The sequence below is a fragment of the Lolium perenne genome, chromosome 4, assembly GCF_019359855.2.
Source record: "Lolium perenne isolate Kyuss_39 chromosome 4, Kyuss_2.0, whole genome shotgun sequence".
NCBI lineage: Eukaryota > Viridiplantae > Streptophyta > Magnoliopsida > Poales > Poaceae > Lolium > Lolium perenne.
Genome location: NC_067247.2, coordinates 341,499,372 through 341,504,710, shown reverse-complemented (window position 1 = coordinate 341,504,710; position 5,339 = coordinate 341,499,372). Strand labels below are relative to the sequence as shown.

Here is a 5,339-nt window from a genome sequence, read left to right as displayed (position 1 = left end):
CTTCCTTTGGTTCTCTTCACCCACATTGGATAGTACGTAAGGTAATATGGCATTTTATTTCTTTTGGAGGATCAGACTGTAGATGGCTCCTATGTGTGATCTCGGCTTTTCATTGATGAACATGCTTGATAAAAATTTCTATCGGTCCAACCTACATAGACACATTGTTTTGACTACTGTGCTTGCTGCAATGGTTGCTGGGATGTATTTTTTTAATAAAAGTTTAACTTCATATTTAGCTGAATGAGTTCAGTACTTCACTGTTGATTCCCCCTTACTGTGCTTGCTGCAATGGTTGCTGGGAATGACTGAATTGTTTTACGTTCCTATGCAATGGACAAATTGGCACCATATGCTTGATGAAATGACTGAATGGTTTTTCCAGTTATGCCGTCCTCATGTGATGTGCTTAGGCACGGCATGATTGATTATTTCTAATTGCTGCATCTTCCTCTTTTGGAAGTTACTTTATGAATTTGATTTTGTATATGAGTATTCATGATGCCGAGCTTGGAAGTCAGTGTTCGAGGAGGCAGTGGTCATGGAGGTCTGCAGCCCCGCTTACTAATGCAAATTGATTGATAGAATGCAAATAGTTACCGGTTAGCGCGTTAGGCTGGGGAATTTCTTGGAGTTTCCATTATTGTTTATTATTATGAGTATGTTTGTTAAACTAATCTTTGGTCAGATTAACATATTTAACTGAATCTAAAATTAAGGGTTTTGTGGCGTCCTTTGACTATAACTGTTGTGGCATCTGCAGAGAGAATGAAGTAGGTGCACCTGTGATGCTGGAAACCTCGAGAGTCCGCTCTGCTAAACCGCAGTCTTGACAACCAAGGTGTGTTGGTATTGTGTAAAATTGTGTAAATTATTCAGTACCAATTGCCACACATTTGCACGAATTGGTGGGGATACTCGTCATGAAATTTACAATCATAGTGGACTTAAATGCTAACAAAGTTACTTCTTTGCAAACTATACATTGTTCATATATCAATACATTGTTCATCCATGAGGGTTCACTTGCCTGATGGTATATTCTCCAGGCTGAGTTTCATCCATGAGCAACTGTACATAGTCTGGTGGATCTTCTCATGAAAGTAATTGCCAGACCAGAATCTTCCATTCTATCTTTGTAAAGTTCTGGTGCTCTTTTGAGATAACTGATGTATAGTTTGACATGTAATGTTTACCCTTTCCTTATTTCTCGCTCATCAATTCCTTTTATTACGCCATGGTAATAATAATTCTGGTTAAGATTGGCCTAATACTATCTCTGATAAACATTCCACTATTTGCAACCAAAATTTTGACAATCATCAGCAGCAGATGTTGCAGATACAGTATGTATCACATAATGTTCCTTTGCTTGTGGAAATTTGAGGTTTTTGAGCTTCGCATCATCAGATTGTTCTGCATTGTACGTCCTGATATCATATTATAAAACTACAGGTACCATAAGCAAATGCGTAAGTCTTCTTTTCTTCAGTTCCCTTTATTTTCTATTCAGGACTGGTTATAGCCTGCTGTCAATTTTTTTAGTACCCCGTGCTTGCTTGTTTTACGATTACCCTGTAACGATTATAACTCATCTCTGTGTTCAGGGTCAGGCTCGATGAGGTTCTGCAGCGCTGACGTCAACCTCACCAGAGCCATTCACTGCCTCTCTTCCCCTGCAGTTTACTGCCGTTCCTTCACCCGTGGAACTTCGCCAGAAATGTCGGAGAGGAGAATTGCTGCTGATCCTCGCCCAGGGCCGCAGTTCCATGTTTGCCGGTAATTGTGGCAGCAGAACCCACCAATGAATTTTGTTGTTCATGTAGCCTGCTATTTCTTATTTTTCATGACGATTGCTTGCTTTAGTTTTGGATTATGTCCCTTCATGTTGTATCCTCTCTGCAGCCTCAGCGGCTTGGTCCATGTGTCTTTGCAAGGTACCCAAAGTAATCACTGCAGTATTTACTTATCTAAAATCGTCATGCTTTCCTCCTGGTATGTGACAGTACTTAATTTACGTGAGGTTGACTATGGAGATAATCCTTGTGCTTCCCAGGGTTGCTTTAGGTGTTATTTCTTCTGCATAATAATCCTAATTTCTAAAGAAAATTTATTTGAGCGGCTTTATTGTGTTCCTTTATGTGATATTTACTTCGATTAGGATTCTTTCTCCTCTAGAGTTTTCTCTTTTGTGTGATTATAATTCTCGTTGAAGTGTAAATAATAATATTGATTTTCATGCTTTGCCATCTTTTTCCATGTTTTACCTGGTTGATATGCTTCTGGCCTTTAATTTTTGAAGTGAGGTATATTTAATTGGACTTTCTGCTGCATAATAATCCTAAAAAAAATCCATGTGAGTGCCTTTATTGTGTTTCTTTTCTGTTACTTACTTTGACAAGGATGCTCTCTTCTAGACTTTTCTCTTTTATGTGATTATAGTGCTGTTTGAAGTGTAAATAATAATATTGATTGATTTGCTTGCTTTGCCACCCTTTTCCATGTTTTGCCTGGTTGATATGATTCAGCCGAGGTGAGATACTAATTTTTCAGATTTTGATGGCATATAATTCTTTATTTTTAGTTTGCAAGTTCTTTGTCAGTTTTCTTTTGCTATGAGGTGTGCTCTCTGTCCCTTTGCTTAGTTGCTCTCTGGTGAGGCACCAAAGATAATTAGCAGGTCTGTATGTTAACCAGGAGAACAACCTGAGATGCACCAAAGATAATTGTGTAATATGTGAGATGACTTCATTTGCGGGTGAAAACAATGTGCAATCAGAAGTAAGAGCATCCCCACTCGTTGGCGCTCCCCACGCCCAAATCCGGCGAAATTTTTGTCCGGATTGGAGGAAGATTTGGCGTGGGGGGCAGTATATTTCCAGTCGTGTGCTCCCCAAGCGACGTTTCTCGGGGAAAAAGAGGACGGCTCGGGGAATCCGGACGAAAGAGGAGACACGTGGGCGTGGGCGGTTGGTTTAGCTTCATCCGGAGTCCCCGAGCGCTCCCCGGGGGGCCGGGGATGGCATGGGGAGTCCGGACGAAAATAGGCTCAAATCCGGACGAAAACGAGGAACCGGGGGCGCGACTGGGCCGAATTTCGCCGTCCGGATGAAAAAAAGTGGCCGTGGGGGGCTCTGTGGGGAGACGAGTGGAGATGCTCTAACAGGCCATGGTCATCATGGCAAAAACATTGTGGTATTTATTGCCACCGAACAATATAAATTATTGAAATATCGCTCCTCTCTGTGTTATCTATCTCTCTCATTCCACCCTTTTGTCTCATGGACGAGGGCGTGGGTTATAGGGAACAGAGGAGGGGTGTGAGCCAGGACCGTGCCAATGTGGCTGTCACCGCCCCCATGTCCACACCATCCATATCGATGCTGCCCCAAGGTGGATAAACGAAGGAGGGCGGGGTATGGCCGTCACCGCCCTGATGCGACTGCCTCTGGCACCCTTTGTGACCAGGTAGTACCATCCTTTCTGCATACAGCTCATATTTTTGTTAAATTGTTTTGTTGCTTTTTGGACTTCTTCCTTTGATCTGCATTTGGTAATATATGGGTTCTCTCTCTCATTATGTCAGATGCTCAGATGAGGTGCTTGCATTGCCCACATCACCATGCCTCCACACCGTCCGCCATCTTTTTTACTTCGCTTGTCATGGGGAATGTGTCTTGCTCAGCTGCTACCACTCGGACTACGTCAACTACAAAGGTGTCAACACGGTGCACAAGATGGTGCACAAGATACTTCATGGAATGGTCAAAAGAGAATACCAAGGCCCAAGGGGCAGAGCACTTTTTGTTGTTGCATACATGTGATGATGCCAGTATAATCTGGTTGTCCCATTTCCTTTTGTAGTGACATATTGTATGATGTAAGCCTCGCCTTGCACATATAAGCATATATGGTAATCCAGACTGTTCTAAGGTGGAACCAAAAGGTCTCATGGTGCCTCTACTTGAGATTACTGCTTAGATGAATTCTACAATTATTTTCTATGTAAGCTACTGCATGAATTTATTTGAGATACAATTGCTTACCTATATTGCTATAAGTACCATGAGACTTTTATCTGTGTAGGTGGTTAATCAACTATATTACGTTTTATTAGCACTAACATTATTATACACTGCCAATCGTTCAATGATTAATGGATCTCATGATGTCTGCAAGACATCTACTATTTAATTACAAGATTTAAATCTAGAGCTGGCAACATTGGTCTACTTCTCTATCGATTCAATTACAAATGTGGCTTGAATACCGCAACAGGTCATCTAGTAATGAAGAAAGAAGCCATTGCATATGACGCTGCCGTCTCCTCCCCGCGCCGGCTTTGTTGGCCACGCACGGCCCGTGGAGTAGACTATGGGAAGATTCCTCTCGTCAGCTCCTGTGTCTCCTTGACGGCTGGTCCGTGATTAAGTTAAGTGGAGTATTTCATTTCACATGCCACTGGTTAGAGGTTTGTTGTGGTGTATATATACGAGTACAACAAGACTTTACAAGTGCAGAGTCTGCTTTGTTTCTGTTCTCCGTGACTGGGTTATATTATTTCGGTGTTCTTCATGTCAATGCGAGGAGCAACGGGTACTGTACTATGAATCTATGATGTGACTTCGAACTTGGAAGCTTCATGTTATTTTGGCTTGAGACGGCTGGCTAGTGGCTTGAGGTACGATTTGTCGCCTTTGCTGATCTTATGGGAGGGGGCCGTCCTGTTGGTGCTACTGCACACTCGTCATCTTCTTCCATTGGCATAAAAAAAGGGTTATTCTGCTTCGTACTCCATTTTAAGCAAACAATTTAGGTTTTGATACCTAGAAAGATGAGAACCTGAGGTCTCGTGCATCTCCAGCGGGTCGGTTCCGGGGTAAGGGCATCTCCACCGGGTTGACGCATTTTGGATGGTCGAAATGTTCACGAGCGTGGTGGACACGAAAATGGCCGTGCGTCCGTTTACGTCGGGTGGCTCCAGCGGGTCGATGCATTTCCGGTGTGGGCCAATTTAATTTCAGAAAATTCAGAAAAGAGGTTGTAGCCACAAATTAGCTTAAATTTGCACAAAATTATAGCCTCAAATTAGCTCAAATTGAGATCTGAAATAAGTTTATCACACTTTGCACATGGTACGGCACAAAGTGGAGTCCCAAAGGGACACAACAAGGCCTACGAATCATCGGACGTCAGACGCATGACAGACGATAGTCGCACACAGTGAGAGAGCTTACGTACCGGGTCGTCCATCGTCAGGGCAGATGGCGCCATTTCATCAAACAGGCTGCCTGGCACCGGCATGCTCTCCTCTGTCACCTGACGCCTCTTGTGTATCG

At 42.9% G+C, this 5,339-nt stretch overlaps 1 protein-coding gene across 4 annotated transcripts in view; it reads left to right on the top strand.

Annotated features, from left to right (window-relative positions):
- The window catches only part of LOC127296638 (uncharacterized), a 9,099-nt gene extending 5,043 nt beyond the window's left edge, over positions 1-4,056 (top strand). For 2 of the 4 annotated variants that reach the window (XM_051326807.2, XM_051326808.2), the window contains exons 2-4: positions 1-41; positions 764-3,468; positions 3,587-4,052. The exon at positions 1-41 is cut by the window's left edge and continues 160 nt beyond it. The gene's annotated coding sequence lies outside the window, so the exon portion shown is untranslated. The other 2 variants (XR_011743929.1, XR_007848599.2) reach the window with 2 other exon arrangements.
- The last annotated feature ends 1,283 nt before the right edge of the window (positions 4,057-5,339 follow it).